Source organism: Zootermopsis nevadensis, unplaced genomic scaffold, assembly GCF_977971745.1.
Source record: "Zootermopsis nevadensis isolate Lab colony 2312 unplaced genomic scaffold, Znev_1.0 Znev_ptg000010l, whole genome shotgun sequence".
Taxonomy (NCBI): domain Eukaryota; kingdom Metazoa; phylum Arthropoda; class Insecta; order Blattodea; family Termopsidae; genus Zootermopsis; species Zootermopsis nevadensis.
The window spans coordinates 13334758-13353610 of NW_028259142.1; the positions used below are offsets into that span (position 1 = coordinate 13334758).

General features: G+C 39.4%; 1 protein-coding gene and 1 long non-coding RNA gene across 8 annotated transcripts in view; both read right to left on the reverse strand.

The window, feature by feature from the left end:
* Positions 1–18853, reverse strand: part of LOC110841493 (lysine-specific histone demethylase 1A) — a 502755-nt gene that overhangs the window by 181330 nt on the left and 302572 nt on the right. The window lies entirely within an intron of this gene.
* Positions 1–18853, reverse strand: part of LOC110841501 (uncharacterized) — a 122720-nt gene that overhangs the window by 98442 nt on the left and 5425 nt on the right. The window contains exon 2 of one of the 4 annotated variants that reach the window (XR_002547208.2): positions 824–2269. The exons of the other annotated variants lie outside the window; for them this stretch is intronic. This is a non-coding gene — a long non-coding RNA (uncharacterized LOC110841501). Of the gene's footprint in view, positions 1–823; positions 2270–18853 lie in introns of those variants that run through there. 4 annotated transcript variants of the gene reach the window in all.

Genomic DNA, 18853 nt, shown 5'->3' on the forward strand with positions numbered 1-18853 from the left:
TTATGTCTATGTATGAAATGTCTTCACGACTGTGAAAATTTTGGCTGTGGTCTTCTAGTTGCGAGTAGTCTCGTAGGTAATAATCATATTTTCGGTGGAACGTATCACTTTCATCTTCAGGATAGACACCATGTGACTACATGGCGTGACCCAGAATACCACGAACGAGAGGCGTATAAAATTTATTCATGTACATAATTTCCAAAAGTACATAATCCTACAACTTTACCTTTCTCGGGTATGACCCCAAAGTTCACACCATCGTACCGTTTCAAACTATCAAATAGTCAAGCCAAAATGAATAATTTTGTAGATCACAATTAATTTATCCTTCTATTTTAACTATATTCTCCCCAAATTCTGCATTATTTTCTACTTATTTAGGGGCGTTATAAAACTCACCTTCCTTCCATGCCCAAAGTATTAAGATATAGAAAAACAGAAAGATGCCAGACAATTTGTAAAGCTGTAATACTAGTGGTACCTCATTTTCAAGGAAACCCAATGCCCTTTGGAAGACAAAAGACAATATACAAATATTTAACATATAGGGCATTGCTGAAATTAAAAAAAAACGTAAGTTCGTAAAATAATACAGTAATTGCGTTGTGTGTTACAATATTCAGGTTAACAATTTAACATAAATAACATACTTCAGAAGATAACGTTCAACAGTGTTCATATCTACACAATACATGTACTTAGATAACATAAATATAAATCAGCAATTTTTGTGCCCACATGAATGAGTTTTCGGGTACAAATGTAACATAAATAATGCAGGAAACTTTAGCAGATAAAGTACAATAATATTTGACAAACATAAAGGAGGTGTACGTTTAATTGAAAGACATAAATAAATATACAAGAAAACACAACACAGAACACACAAGATATAATGACTTCCCACCGCATGCCAAAACTTGCTTGAAATTCCAGACACGTAAAACACAGGAAGGGTGGAATGGGTGGTAGAAGGGATACCGAGCAACCTCATTCCCGTATAATATGAAGAAACTTATCGATTCCTAAACCTGGGTATTTTTCGAAGTATTATAAACACACGGGCCTGTCTTTGCGTTCGATTCATTGAGGCACATGACAAATAAACTTTAATTTTACTGTTGAGCCAACATTTGTTCACCCTTGATTATAGCCACATCGTGCCAATTCATCTATTATCACAAACCTCACCTCAATTGGTGCCTATCACGCAACTCCGTCTGGCGGGCGAACATCGTGCAGACACACTGAAGGTTACAAGATCAGCTTCATACGATGTCTTCAGCTATCTTACAACGCTTCTTCTGCGCCCATGGTTTTTCACACAAAGAGAAGTAACGCGAATCAACATCATATTACTTTCATAAATAATGTCCTATTATAAGGATTTTAATACTTCACTTTTGCACACGTTCTACTGACTCCTTCCGGCGTCATCTAATCGTCAAACACAAAATTTTTGACGGTACAGATACAATCAGATTCAACTCGAGAGTTACTAGAACGACAGTGGTACAACTGCGGTTAGGATTTTGGAACTATTTTCTTTACCATTACGTACAAAATTATGTTAATAAACACCCAAATTCCTGTACAATGTATATTGTTGATGATGACCGTCAGTGAACACAAAGCAAATTTCGAACTTTCAGGTCAATTTCTGGACAGACAAAACGCTTTGTACGGTGATGATAGCTTTTCAAGCAACTGGACGGTTTTCACAAAAGTTGGTAACAACTGTTGTCCCACCAGATTGAATGTTGCGTGCAGGGTTGACAACCTGATGCTTCAAAACTTTTCCAAACGATTCGGAATTGGACGTATTCTTTGGAATAATACCAAGGCAAATACTCCGATTTGGCTATTAATGCGTCTTTAGACAACTAAAACTGGGGGAATACAAAAAATGAATATTTTACTATATAACAAAACAGCAGCTTATTATATAATTATCATTATCACTGTTGAGATAATTTAATGATACTGCATTTCCTCACGACCAGACTTCTAGACCAGAATTCGCCACTAAACAAAACAGGCAATAACGGGCCTTGGTAAAAAAGAACGATGTTGAACCTTCAGAATCTGCTACCACGTGTCGGTTAGGTACTTGGTTGTTTTCAGTCCTTAATACTGAAGTTGTGCGATTCTTCTATAACAACAGCAACCAACATAATACGAGCAGTAATCAGGATTTGTAACGTCGGGATGGCTAGTCGAGAACCGGTGCAGGTATTCTTCCGCATAGCTCTATGTAGGTACAGACCTGTAACGTGCAATAATAAATAAACATGCAAATAGAATTTTGTTTCCAGGGCAAGCAAATTTGGGTCGGCAGTACGGTAGTTTGACCATGATTCAAAATTCGACAGCGGAAACCGTCTATCGACGTCGTTTTCCCAGTCCGTCCAGGTACATGCTGTGGCATTTCCTTAGAATACAAAAGTTTCATTCCACACCCTCTTCCTAAATATGAAAACATCAAACAAACCATCTCCAAATTTGTATTATGTATTTACATTCGTAGTATTATGTGTTAAATTATTTTGACGGCAAGTGTTTGTTAAAATAAAGGTACAAACAGCTTGCAAAATAGCACTGAAACACGTGTGACACAGCGAACCCATGTCATGTGGAATTATGCCAGCGCCTGGTTCTCTTTCATTGAATGGTAATCATGTTTGACTATGTTGATAGTTCTATGCCACGTGGCTTCTAGTAAGAAGTTCTTAGAAGGACGTATGACGTTAGCTTTCCATTAAATGTTTTAATACATAGTATGTCAAGGCTATGTGTAACTATAGCTATCCGTTTCTGTGTACGATTTCACTATGTTAAATTTGTCAAATACGACGATGTTCAACACCCATCAGCATATTTGGAATTGTTATTGTACAGAAAATGCAGCAAACAAAATTTATCGTAATTTTCTTGAACAATTTGAAGCCCGAAGATGCCTCACATGAATAATATTTAAAAATTCAATTGCTACCTCAAAGAATATAACACATCTGCGTTACAAAGGCCAATTCGTTAATGTTGTTTAACGAAAAAACCATTGTTCATTCTGAGAACTATATGAAACCCATAAATACACTGCGGGCAAAATGTAGTTATTAAATGTTAGAACAGGTGGTACACACAATATTGAGGATCGAAGGTATAATTCCATGCAATGTTTCACATGTACCCCGATAGTTAATTATTTACTGCTATTATATCGAAATATAAATACAGAGTAAATTTTGCAATACCATCATATTCTTGTTTAACTAAAAAAATTCCCCTTAAACGTCGCGTGTATTCTGAAGGTCTTTCATATGTTCACACCCAACTGATTCAAAACTTATTACAAGGGACAGACACACGGATATGATAACACAGAATTAGTTAACATAGGGCATATCTCTTCTTTCGCTCCGTGGTTTCAGTACAGAAACGTTTGTTGGCAGGATAGGTTTGTGGAGAGATTTACGAGGGTCATTTCGGTAAGTCAAGGCAACACCCAACCCCCCCCCCCCCCCCCCGGTGTCTGTGGCCCACATTGAATGATGAGGTAGGCGTGTGAAACTGACACTTGTTGAAAATGTTCCCTTTTCACTGCACACTCGAATTCGCTTCATTTTACACCCAAGACATTAATATGACATTAGAAATAGAAATTAAAATGTATAATGTAACAAAATAAGAACACTAAAGCTTTGTTTGGCAAACCATCGTTTGAAATCGGTCTTATTTCATTATATGAGCCGGGATAGCTCAGTCAGTATAGTGACTAGCTACGGGCTGGACGACCGGGGTTCGATCCCCGGCGGGGGCAGAGGATTTTTCCTCTAGCCTCTGCGTCCAGACCGGCTCTGGGGCCCACCCAGCCTCCTCTACAATGGGTACCGGGGGTCCTTTCCCGGGGGTAAAGCCGGCCGAGACGTGATGCTGACCACTCACCCCCATCTAGTGCCGAGGTCAAGAAAGAGAGGAGCTATACCTCCACTCCCCCCAAGCGCCTACATGGCGTGTAGTGGGACAAACTTTACTTTACTTTACTTTACTTATTTCATTATATTAAAGTTAAAACTATAACAAATATGCCTCAAACGAGCCTGTCTTCATCAGAAATTTTCTGGGTTTCCGGAAATAGAAAGTATAAATGTTTCTGGAATTACATAGGACCGAATATTCCTTTGGAAGTAAGAAAATAAGACGACATAAAACCGAAAATGTGTACTGATCACTGGCAGTGACTTTCTAACATTTGATTTGGATCAAAAATAAACTGTAGAACACGTTTTTATAAATACGATAATTAATAATTTGACAGACAAATATTATTCGAGGGTTATCAAATCAAGAAGAATAAGATAGAGGAGAAGCACAAATACATAGATCATTTGTGAGACCAAGACGTCGATGGAAGGATAATATTAAAATATAACTTAAAGTAATATGACAGGCCTATGAAAGTTTAGACTTGATTCATCTGGCTTGTGACTAGTACCAGTGACAAATTTTTATGAAAACTATATAAACCTTAGGTTTTCTTTTAAGACAGGGAATTTATATGTCCCATTCAGTCAGAAAATGTATGCGTTTCAAGAGTATGAAACGTATTAGAAATAATCGATTAGGTACCTCTAAAACATGAATCACATTCCAGTCCAAAATTATGGCCTACATGCGCGTAAATATCATTAAGTTACCAAAAATATATGCCACAACGGGCTGACGCCCTATTTTCTTTACAGAACTCTCGTTCCATTCTTACTGTGATCCTTCTTTTTTCCTCCCAGATATCGACATGACCTCGCCATTCGTACAACTCCACAAAACACGCAAGCAATCAGTAAACACATTTTGTGCTAATGGTTAAACAGAGTTAGAACAAATACAAAAGAGAACAGTTAAAGTATCTCGGCAATTCCTGTACGTACGTAAGTGTATGCATGAGCATATAAAACTTCTCACCGACCATGTAGGCTTGCTTGATCCATTAATTTATAGCACCTTAGCAGGCAACAAGTTTAGACCACTTTTCATTTGTTTCGCCACATAGAACGCTGAATCGTGTTTTATGTGCAGCGAGTCGTTCACCAACGAAAACGTCGTAATTTATTGGTTCGCCGGCACATACAAGTTTATTGCAATGGAACCATTTAGTATATTGAAAAGGCAATAACATACTGCAGTGCTGAAAGAATGACGAAGAAAAACTGAGGAAATTTACACGTGGTTATAATCACGCATAGTGATTTTGTCTTATGCAAAAGTCCCTCAAGATCTGAACTTTTGTGCACTGTTAAAATAGGTGATAAGTAGGGGTACCTTTACCAGTGAAATTACTGACTAGTGACTGGACAACGTGGATTCGACTGAACGAAGGGGTAGGGATATTCGTATTTCCCACCCACGGCCAGATTTAGACACCCTGGGGCCGTAGGCTATGCTAAGCTTCAGAGGTCCCATAACAAGTGAAAGAAATACGTTGAACGACATAAAACGAAACAAATTACGATGTTTTTGACTTCCTATGGTCTCTAATAAAGATTAAATTAAAAACTAATAACTTACCTAGCAACAACTAACTAATAAGATTTGAGTGATCTCGACCCTTAAGATTTTCCAAGAAAAAAAAAACAAGAGAAAAAGAGGGAGAGAGGAAAAGCAAGCTAAAATAGATCTGTTATGTAAACAATATTTGAAAAAAATAAGTAAAACATTTTAACTATTTTTGTAAAGTTATGAATGTTCATGAAGGCAGTCTTAGAAATAGAATATTCAAGATAAAGGCTCCTATCTGATTCATGAATACTGAATGTTGGCATTTACTGGCAGAAAACGAATTTATATAACAATTCACTCGTCGTGTAACCTTGTACCTTGCATGCAGATGAACCGATTAAGCTACGTGACACATGCAAATACGCTCTGTTACAGAGTCAGACCTCGGAATACAGAATTCTTCGAATCGGTTACATTCTTCCAGTAGGCCTACCACAAATCATGAAGGCAAAAATACCATACGCACAAAAGAATTCACAAAATTTAAATAAAGAAATATGAACAAAACATGGACCTCTACGTGGTTATTATTAATCAAAATAAATAATATATTATTCGGACTTCTCAAAACGAAAATTGGCCTCTTACAGGCGTCATTTTTAATAAATTATAAACAAGTCAAATGTTAACAAACCTCGCTATTATTCTGTTCCTACCAAAAACCATAAATATTAAAGTACATGAAAGTGTAATTTTACCTGCTGTTTTGTATGGACATGAAAATTGGACTCTCACCTCAAGAAAAGAACACAGATTCAGAGTGTTCAAGAATACTGGTGATGAAAATAAAAGGACCAAAAAAATTAATTAAAGGCAAAACTAAGAATACTGCAAAATTTTTCCTCTTTATCAAATTAGGGTCATACATTCAAAGAGGAAACGGACCGGGGGGAGAGGGGAGTAGATCAGTGTAGAGTTCGCCTTCTGGGTTTTGTGAGCACAGTAATGAACATCCCGGTTCCACTAGAGACGCGGAATTTATTTACCGTAAAAGCGTTGATCACCTTCTCAACAAGCACTCCACTCCGTGGATCTAATTTGCTTCCTGGCCCCACAGTTCGATTTGTGCCTTGGCTTACTTTACTGTCATGATTTTCTAATTCCACACTCAGACAAGTGGCATGACTCCGACGGTGGATCCAGAATTAAGAATGCACTGCGTTATCACCCGTGATATAACATTTTCCGCTTCCGTTTTACTGCACTGGGCAATAACGTAATTTAGCTTCTTGTGTATGAAGTAACACTTTATTGACACTTATACATTTAGAGTAAATTAGTAAAATTCCTGAGAGAAAAAAACAACACCAAAAATCCTTACAAGGATACTCTAACGAAATTGCTGGATATGAGAGAAGGGCAAGACCTGTTCTTTCGCACTAATCAGAAGTCGGGGTCGTAGAAAGAGGATTGACGAAATTGAAATGCAGTTTCAGAGATTATGAAAGTAGAAAATAATTAAAGAGAGGAATTATACATTAATATAATAGCTGGATTTTGAGGCAATGGAAATATGCTTTAGAAACATGTTAGAAGTATGGAAGGAAATCTAATCCCAAAAGTCAGTGTGAAAAGAAAAGGAATGTTAGAAAATAACAAGGCGCAAGTCCGTCATACCGACTTCCAACGAAAGTGGACCCATTATATGCGCCCTTGGACAAAACACTACCAGTACATGCTTCCGAATTTTCAAAATGTAAGAAAAAAAACTAGTTTCTATTTTTGGTCAACATGTGAAATATTTCCAAAAAAATAAAACAGCTTGAAGAACATGAAATGTATTAAAAGGTAAAGTCGTTAAGGAGACCTTCCAAAAAGGTTCTGTGTGTTGTCTTAGGGACGAAGAAGTTCACATACCTGACGAGGCTATAAAATATGCTTCTTGTTCTAGGAAAGTGACATCGACAAGGGGAGAGACTTCAAGTGGAAGTCCTGTCATCCCTTGGAACGTTGCCTTTAAAACATTTTGTTGGTAAAATCCCAAGCACAAGAAAAGGCAGCAGTGTACCTGCACAGCGTTCTTTTGACTCAACACGCTGTGCCCAGTACAATCGCTTCTCCAAGTGTGGAAACCATCAAAGAAAGGACCCAGGTCCAGCCGTAGCGGAATATCTGAGCGTCTGTGTCTTTGCGCACTGCGCTTTCATGTACTAAGTTTAGGATATATAATGTGAAACAACAGAACGACCTATAACTTCATTAACTGTAAAGAATGTGACACGGCGTAATTTAAGGTAACATCCCAGCATCTACTTCAAGGGGCTGAGGAAAGTCACGAAGAATATTAGTATATCGGAAACCACATTTAAAACCAGGACTTCTCGAATACAAAGTAGTATTAGCCAATAGACAGCAAAATTGGGTCGACCTGTGTCCATTAAAGTTATTTGTAAACGCGAGACAGAAAAAAACAGAAATTCCTCGCCAACTTCACACAGCAATAAAACAATTTTTGCGCCAATAAGTTTACTTAACCATTTAAAAACATATAAACTAATAAAATACACTTCCACATGCACAAACCAACTTCAAAAGTACTGGATTATTCCGCCGAAAGCAAACCGCAAGTCAAAATATAAGTAGTTTGATTAAGAAAATTAAGATGGGTTGCAGTGCCGAATAGTCTGGTAGAAGCTTACCGACGTTTCAGATGTGCTTGCTGCTTTAGAAGCACAACAACCTATAAGTCAACCACATTCACAATCGTCCCCGCTTGAACCTGAAATTTCACTTTACCGACTGAGTTGCCAGATTCGAGTACAGAGTACAAGTAAAGAATTGTGTTCTTATAATTGATTAACTAGAGAAATGGCTTTATGATATACTCTAGGGCATTTATTAACTCGATTTTCTGATGACAGAAATTTCCAACCACTCAAAATGCAAATAACCGAAGAAATTACCCACATCTGTAAAATGCTTCTAAGGTACTGCAATCTTTCAACTTAATCCTTAACAAGAATATAATGATAATTATACGAGTAATAGGATTCTTAATGTACTAGGATTCACTCTCTGCGTGTAAATAGACTGTCGTGTCATCGAAACGTGGAAGAAATTCTATTCCGATTACGGCTGAGTAGAAGGTCCGTGCACCATGACTTCTGTGTGTTTACACTTTATAATGCATCTCTACTAGACCAAGCGACTAAATGCTTTTAAAACTTCGTTTTAACTAAACACACACACACACACACGCAGACAGAAAACTTGCTTGGTGGACATTTCAATTTAGAGACGTATACGCCTATCCTAGTTAAACCACTATCCATTCTAGTTGGTTTTTCAATACCGAACGACGTTTTTAACCTGCTTTTCTCTCCAGTCACTTGAAACTTTAGACTTAATCAAAACAAACTAACGTAACGGCGAGGTGGTCAGCTATTTTTCATATTCGGGAGATTTTCCTCGATCCGCAATGTACGATAAATAGTGTCACAATTGTTTCCTTCCAACCCGACGACATGCGAGATTTTAGATTCTCACGGCAACGAAATGCTGGGATGTTGCGCCGTGTAGTCTGGTATAAATTTGCAGACGTTTCAGAGATGATTATTGCCTCTATTATCACGGCAATAAATCGTCTCTGAAATGTCGGTCAGTTTCTACCTGATTACACGGCGCAACATCCCAGAAGATAGTCAACTTCGATTCAATATAGTCTCAGTTAATAACAGCGTCGTTGAATAACATACAAACCAATAAATTCACAAAAACATGGCTTATTGACAAAATATAATTACATTCTATAACTCTTCGGATGTGATTTTCGCATTAGAAATTAGCAGATTCTATAGGCCGCAGTTACTGAAAAAATATCGTAATGTGAAAATGTCAGCCACGGTGATGGCCCTTATGATAAAGAAGCAAGCACCCGTGAAACGTCGGTAATATTGTACCAGACTACACGGTATAGCAAATGAGATGACAGCCATTCTAAAGTGGTCAAAATGGTTATGCCACGGATGTAATGACCGAAGAGGTTACACAACGGTTTTGTTCTATAATTCTATTCAAATATCGGCTTTGTTACCACCCAACCTGACTGAAGTCGCTCGTAATTTTTCTCAGTTTCTCCAGGCAAATACAGAAAAACTGCCTTGAAATAGGTCACAACCGCCTGCTTCCAAATCCTTAACTATTCATCATCTTCCAATCCATTCCGAAGTTGTTCAACATCAAACAACAATTATGAATGGGATTCGAACCCGCAACTGAAGCTTGCTGGCGGCATATCAACGCGAGCGCACAGCTTGCCCGCCGAAGCCCTTGGAGAGGACACAAATCGAAAAGCGGCTTGACCACTTTATGTTGGGACGGAAAGGCAGAGGGGCACAGTAGGGCGGCAGTCGCGTCACACACAATGCAGAGATCTGCGTGTGTCACCTGCGCCTGTTTCCATATAACTGGTCTAAAATCATATTCATATTGATACCACTTTCAGATCTTGAACAAAACCCTGACTGCAATTAAATCCTTCGGGCCAACAACCTCTTCAAGCGGCCAAAAGAAATCAATGTTTCGAAAACCATGTCCATCGATGTATCAGCTGTAATAATATTATGCACCGTGCTATGAGACATAGACGGGCAGTGACGTCAGCAGGTTCTTCGTTAATAACCACGGATCAAAGTTATTCTTACACGAAAATAATAACATAGGCAACAATTATATCCAAGGTCATTTACAATGTGATCAGACGTAATTGTTGTGAGCCACCAACGACCTCGGTTGTACCACAACAATGACATCGGTGCATAGTTTACAACAATGTATTCAACAATTATCAATACTATTGTTGGAAGGATGTTCAAATAATGGAATCGGCTCACAATGTTACAGTAACCTTGAGTAATGCGGGTTGCCTCGTTCTTCGGAAAGATAAGACAGACGTGGATGAGCCCATAAGGTGTAATTCGCACACGCCAGAGGTGAATAATACCTATTAGGAGGATGAAAGAAACGACGGATTTGTGATGAAGCAGTCGTTGGTTTGTTTCAAGGAACTATACCAGAATGTATCTGTGAGGACTAAGGAAACCCACGAAAATATCTGTGAAGACACATGACATGTGTCCTCCAGGATACATCCCAACACTAGTAAGGCCAGTTATTGATAAACCAGCCTAACGGTTAGGTACAAGCTTCCTCACAAGTTATGTCCCTACTGGTTGCAGAATGTCCTACCGTAGTATTACAGCACATTTGCATTGCAAAGTTCCTATCATCTATCCAACCTCCAGCGGGTGGCATGCACGATTTTGTGCCACATTTCGAGCAAAAATATACCCCGGATGCCGGAACTAGGCTTTGGGATGCTGTGGGTGACAGGGTATCCATGAACATGAATTACAACAAAGAAAAGCCGCTCCAGGCGCTATTACGAGCCTCGAAACTGCTGCATTAGGTGGCTGCTAGGAAGAAATAACGTCAATCATCCTAGCACGAGCCAGCAGTGAAGAGCAGGAATGAAGGAATTCCTAGTTCTTCGTCGTGTTACTTCCTCTCGCTTAGATCAAAATATTTTTTTCATTCCACTGTTAACATACACCCTCAAACTGCGTCGTACAAAACAATATGTAAACGGCATAGACGGGCTCTAAACAGACATAATAAGGACGTCCCTTCTGTAATGCGGCTGCTCTGGCTACAGATTATTACCCTACATTAAAATGTAAGATTCAAATGCAGTCGTGGGCCGAAAAATAAAGTACGATGAAGGAATATCATCTAAACCATGTACCTGCAATGATAGATCATTGGACAGATCACGGTAGAAATAGATTTTGCGTTACGTCCTTTTGTAACTTTTGGTACTGAACAAAGAGCCATCTGCTTAACGTCTGTTTTCTGAAGAAACTTGGGATGTCCAGCAGCAACATCACAGAAGAAATGCCGCGTGGTCTCTGCATGAGATTGTGACAAGTGTTATTACTGCACTAAGAAGTGTAAAGTATTCACTTCCTCTCCACCATAAAGCTCAATGATTGAATCCCCAAGCGAGAATGTAGAATGCAGGTCTATTTACCGGGGCAATGTTGACCCGCGTTGCATTCCATTGAACAAAGATATGACAATTCTTTCCAGTCTACCAATAACTTTGTTTTCTGGATGGGACGGATATAAAGGCTTGTCTCTCTCTCTCTCTCTCTCACTCTCTCTTTCTGTTTCGGTAGGAACATTTAATCCGTGCAGTTCTGTATTATTTAATTAATAAACCACCAAACTACACACAAGAACAATTTTGAATTAAGTTCAAATAGGCTAAACAATAATAGTATAAGTTTGCTAAAAATAGCGGTATCGTATTGCTTTTAGAGGATTACAAACCGACTTTACATCAGAGACCAAACTTACAAATAGACCTATTCTACAGAGCGGTGAGTCATCACCCTGATGATATAGAGGCAGCAGGAGCCTCTAAAACATCGGTAATCTTCTACCAGACTACAAGGCGCAACAACCCAGGCTACGATCATCTTCAGTTCAGAACAAGACAGATAAAGTGCAGAAGCAAACCCCAGTCTAAAAGATGGTTTGGTATCCAGGATAGTCACCCAGGAAGCTGTTACGAGCCTCGACAATCTATCTGTCGACATCTCCCACAGAGTTCCAACAGCAATCACAGCAAGTTGACAGAACGTTGTCACCTGGACTACGGCAGAACAAACTGATGACAGCATTAGGCAAGGTGAGTACATGTCAGTGTGCTGTGTGGAAACTGACATGCCCACAGAAGGTAACCGGCTTGATTAATTCCTAGGCGATTATTCAACGGCATTTCTAAACACAGCAACCGCCTTCATAACTGAGATATTACATTAACTATTATACAAATTATATAAGCAACTGAATTTAATTATAAATGTCTTCTAAGGGTTCAATTCCATTCAGAATTTAAATCCCACGCCAGAAAATTATACTCCAATACACGTGCTTGTAAGCATGAAAACGTAGTTCAAAAGAGATGTAAATGAAGCGTGCGCTGTAAGAGAGATGTCCCAGAAAAAGAAATGGATAAAGCTACTTCAACATTATTCAAATGAAACTCATTAGTATTACCAACCTAGGCACAGAAATTGAAAGTAATGGCCTAACGCATTCTCTCTGAATTGTCCAAGCTCAAACGAAAAGGAAGAAAATATATGTTCACGAAACACGTAAGTCCCTGAAATATGAACAAAACTCGAAATTTAATTCCAACTTTGTGTATGTGCGTGTTACCTTCATACAAATGTAGGTGGAATTTACATGGGGAAAAGTAGATCGTCAAAGAGAATACAGGTCTAAGATGAATTCATCGCCCTGATGACGGAGGCAGTATGACCCCTGAAACGTTGGTAAACATCGCCCAGACTACACAGCGCAACAACCCAGAAGAAAGAAATCTTCATACTCATCGCCCAGATGATTGAGGCAGTATGACCTCAGTAATGTTGGTTAACATCTACCAGACTACACAGCACAACAACCCAGAAGACAGATATCTTCAAGGCCCTGAAGACGGAGGCAGTATGACCTCTGAAACGTTGGTTAACATCGACCAGTCTACACAGCGCAACAACCCAGAAGACAGATATCTTCATCGCCCTGAAGACGGAGGCAGTATGACCTCTGAAACGTTGGTTAACATCGACCAGACTACACAGCACAACCCAGAAGACAGAAATCTTCATCGCCCTGATGACGGAGGCAGTATGACCCCTGAAACGTTAGTAAACATCGACCAGACTACACAGCGCAACAACGCAGAAGACAGAAATCTTCAGACTCACCGCTGTGAAAACCTCAAATCATACAGAATACAGGTCAAAGACGAACATACAGACCTACAATGATATTGGGGTGGTTGAGTGGGTGGTGGTGAAGCTCGACTGGGGAAGTGAGGATGTAGCATTTCACTTCGTACTAAAATTGACAGCATATAATTTGGGGAAATTTAAGGTTGTCTTAATAGTGTATTTTTAAAAGATTTTTGGCGTGTTTGCACGTAATTCCAAAGCACAGATAATAGAGTGGACATGATTTATCAGAAAAAGAGGAGGAAAAGAAGGATTTATTGGCTCAAAGAAAACCTGGTATTATACGTTGCGCGCGTTTTTATTCATAACAAGTTCCTACCTGCATCGGATCTTAACGTTTGAGCTAAGTCAGTCGGATGAGCGGTGTTTTTGTGGTAACTGCAATTGTTTATAAGAGAAGGCCAATAGGTCATTTCCAATTAAACATTTACTATACTTAATGATAAGGCACGACCACTTTCTCAAGAAAAAATATGTTAATACATATGATGTCATGAACAATGAATAACAAACAGCAATCCACCGCTTAAGCTGATAACTAAGTCTGAGGACCTTCATAAAATCGTATACTGCGATCACTTAAGTCTATAAAGATTCAGAACAAAAGAAGCACTGGCGTGACGTCACGCAAGCCAAAGAATGAATCCAGACTAAACTATGATACTGAACGCATACAGCCCAGACTAACCGGGACCTCCACATCTTTTACTCATACCAACAGCTCCTTTAGGGCAAAGCTGTAAAATTTAATTATGGAGCAGCAACTGAACTTCAGACTGAAAAACAATTTCCCTTGTCCTAAATCACTGAAGTTCCCTTGTCTTTAACGCATACGCAACATCAACTATTGACGGAACACAGAATCCTGCCTACAGCAGTGATGTGAAACAATCAGGTGTATATAGTTTGTTCTCCGCAATGAAAATAAAGATGTCTTTGATATCGTGGCGAGGATACCATTCCGTGAAGTGTTGTACTGAACAAACGACGCCTTTAAGCTAAGCTGGAGGATATCGTAAGAACTACAGCTCATACTGGCCAAAGAGAAGAATGACGTCACAGTGGCATGATGTCACTCCAGATCATAGATCGTCAATTCTATGCCGGCTGGTACATTGCTGCCCTCGGAATGGTATTTATGTGTCCCCCAAGAATGTCGGAATATTCATAAAGGGGTTTAAATGTTTAATCTCTTAATTTCCCTATTGTATGTCACACTCTCGTTATATTTATTCTTCGGCCAGTTGGTACAGCAGATACGCTAATAATACTTGGCGAAGAACACGCATTTTTACGTTCCGTTGTTACCATCTTCGAGCACAACGCCCGAAAATGTTACGAAGATTCGGCAGGCCATTCACGAAGATCGACGTCGTACCATCAACGACTTGTGCGACATTGTTGGGATAGGCTATGGGACCTGTCAGCTGATTCTAAAGGAAGTACTCCACATGCGACGCATCATGACAACGCGCCAGCGCACACCGCCCTCAAAGTTCGCCAGTTTTTGGCCTCAAACACCATGGCCGTCATCCCGCACCCTCCTTATTCGCCGGATTTAGCTCCGTGTAACTTCTTCCTCTTCCCAAAGATGAAAATTCAGCTAAAGGGAAGGAGATTTGAGACGATAGAAGAGATTCAGGCAAAATCGCAGATGGTGCTTGACAGGCTGACAAAGAAAGATTTCCAGGGATGCTTCCAGGCTTGGCAGCGGCGCTGGGATCGTTGTGTTCACTCCCAGGGGAACTACTTCGAGGGTGATGGATGAATTTAATACCTGAGATAAGTGTACGGGTTTTTATACGCGCAGTCTTGAAACTTTCCGATCGCACCTCGTATATGTAAGTGTAAAAATAAACTACTGTTCAGTAGGATTTACAGTTAATAGGTTAATGCTCTTTACAGTAGCAGTCATAAAACTGCATGTTTCAAGGTCACAGACAAATCAGACAACGTTGAAACACGAATAGCAGAGCACAGGTGAGTAAAGACAGCTCAGAACTAGCAGCATAGCAAAGCTAGCTACGCTGTACTGATGACTTAGAGTCGTGGGGGTGAAGTCATTCTGTGGCCTTAAGCATGCAATTTGGTGACAGCTACAACACGCAAATAATCAATCATTGATTATTCTTAAAACAACGCGAAGCCCATAAATACGCTCTGTAGGAGAAATTCACAAACACAAGTGCCAGCAGGCGGTACACAGGATTGCAAGGCATACCCTTCTGCTTTAAATAGTTAAAACACCTTCTACAATTTGACTATAGTACTGGAATGCATAGGTCTAACTGATAAAAGCAACAGCTGAAGTTACTTGTGTGTACCAGAGTACCAATCAAATTAACATATGGGGCATGTCCTCTACGCCACGGAAGTTCGCTATCACCGTGCTACTTCCAGGTTAACAAGGATCAAGGTAGCTGATTTGGTATTTATTGTTCATCTTCACCTGCAGTGAAAAAACAGAAAGTAGTTCAGATTTTAGTCTTATAGACTAACGGAAGAAGAGAAGATGAAACGATTATTTCTTCAATTGCAATTGGCATTAACCGTTTAAATTAATGACAGTAGCGGATGGCATGCATTCTCATATGGATTCAAACAGCGTGTCAAAGAGTTTGTATCTAGTTACTAGTCACCATATAAAACAAGAATATTAAACCTGTACGTCACTGAGCTAGACCTGCACATATTTCCAAAAACATTCTTCGTTATGTTCATTTATTGTAGACATAAACCAACAATAAAGCTAATCGCATTAAAAAAACTGTATCTCACTGGTTAAAATAATTTCCCTTGCACTTACTTAAATGTTACTACATCGAAAAATGTTTCAAATAAAATATGTGGCGATGAGTCATGTACAATAGTTTATGAAAAGAGCCACGTGGATTAACAGATGTGGCCTCCCTTTTGAGCACGAATTTTGTGCAAATAACACACGAAAGTTACAAACAACCAAAACTATCGAATGTGCCATGTTGTTTTCGCATTGCAATCTCGCATTCAGTAACCGTACAGCACGTGAGGAGCTAACCTACAATGAATTCAATCCACGAAGGACCCACCACAAGTATTGAATGTATAGGGGGGGGGGGGGGGGGACAGAAAGAAGCGTTTCACAAGTTGGGTAAAGCGATTTGCTGGTTCCAAGCCCATGAACAAAGACGACTATGCGACTGCACAAGTTCAGACCCGGTGATCAAGCAGGTTTCTTCAAGCATGGAAATTGCCCGCGTCTGAATACAGAAGAGTGAATCCAGAAATGTGATCTTCAGTGGGGAAGACAGTCAAAGGAAACGATTCTGGAGTTTGAAGATACGATAAAAATGATATCGTAGAAAGGATGAAAATGCGATGCTTACTTGTATGTAACGGCACTGCAGCCAGACACAAGTTTCTCGAAACCAGAATTTGATTGTTCTCGAATACAGCCACAGACAAAAAGAAACCAACTGCACGGAGCGGAGCCATTGTTAAAAACTGGCAGTCTCTCAGCTGGTCAAAAACTTGACTGCCTTTTATGAGGATTAATTAACGTCTTCACATGAGATCACCTTTGGAAAGCCGGTTCTAGGCTTACACCATATTTCTTTTAAATACATTTTACTATAATCCTCTCGTCTAAGCCTGTGACTCGCGAATGTTCTCTTCCTCAGTTATTTGAACCAAAATGTACGCTACGCTACCTGTCCCACCCTATTCATCGCCTTACTTTGTATCATCATTTACCAGATTACGCGATACAACATCCCAAAGGATATCTTCATTCTTAGTTTTTTAATAACGCAAAAAAAATAACAGACGAAACTATGACATGCAAGTGTAGCATGCACTGGGGTGATTCAAATGCCTACAGAATTTTGGACAAGAAGCGTCAAGGGAAGCGACCGTAGGCGTGGATAAGAGAAGACATAAACTGTATGCGACAGTAGGACCGGACTAACACAGTCCAATGCTAGGATTTCTTAAAGGTACGGAATACCTTGACAAAGCACTAAATATATTTTTCTCAGTTAAAACTCCGCACCATGAAGTGTGTTAGATAAAATTTTAGTTCCAACATTCGAGGCTAGGCCTAAATTTATAGGGTCGAATGCCACTGAAAAATGATCTGAGTGGTTGGTAGTTAAGGATTTGGTTGAAAGAGATCTGCACAGTTTTCGTCTGGAGAAACCAAATAAAACAACGAAAATCTTGGCCAAGATAGCCAATAATCCGAACCCCATACTCCCCAATTGCATCTAAAGAACACAGTGGTAACCACTCTTATGTAGCACTTACTCAAATATTTAATACTGCATTTTGCACAGTGATTTTATAAGTTTCGTACGATTCTCATAATAAACAGTGATTATTTAAACATCATTAACCAACTGATCTTTGTAATGGAGAAGGGTTTTCTTTCTTTGATGTAAGGACCCCCCCCCTCCCCATGAACTTCGTACTTCAAAGAACTAATACTCTTGGAAAACAGAAGTTGACCATACTGTAAAGTAAAACTACTAGTGCAGGTGCTTCCAAACAAGACTGTACAACCCTGTCACCATACACTTCAAAACAGTATCAAAATTGTTCGTTCTGTTCCAAACAAAAAAAGGGGGAATTTGGGCCAACTATAGCACCATTCACCGACGGAAAGATTTGTGGCGAGACGTATTAATCTCAAGGGTTAATAGCAATGTCCCGTCTTGTGGCATCTGACGGCTGGAAACAAAATTTTATTACCATGAAAGCTTAAAAGCTTTACAGCCTATAGCCTATTGTAGAAGCATATAATAATGCCTAATGTCTTTATACCGGTCTAATTTGACCCACCTGTTGGATCCCTTGACTTTATTACAGTTATTATGTAGCATTAGGAGATTAATCCTCCTCAGATGTAGGCTGTAGTGTGCATGTTAAGAAAGGTCAGTCCTCTCAAAGACGTTAAGTATGTTACTGTACTTGGTTTAAATTGCCTTTGTGTTTTCCAGGTAGTACTTATATAAATGAATTGTATAGACTGAACCGCTACTATGATTTAACACTACTTCATGACGCAAGGTCTTCCTTGACAAACTGATGATTACTCATATGGTCAAAAAACTGAATGCTTCAATGATTACATCACACTGATCCTTGACCCCCCCCCCCCCCACGAGTTCGGTCCAGTCCACATCTTTACACAATATTTACTCCTAATATCAATTTAAATAACAAATTATAATCATTTTTTTGAGAGCTGGCATCTTGTGTAAATAGGGCGTGTTGGCGACGATACGGATAAACATCATGTCCCCACCATCAGGGAAGCATGTTCCTCCGAAACGTCTATAAGAAAAGAACCATTTCCACAGGTGGCCAGCACCAGCATTACCGTGAACGCCTAACATCACTTATAACTTAAACACCGATACTGTTCTTTCATTCACGGTTTTATGGAACCTAAACATTCTTTAGCGTGCTTACAAGAACCCGCCACATACCCACATCTTGAGGCAGATGAATCC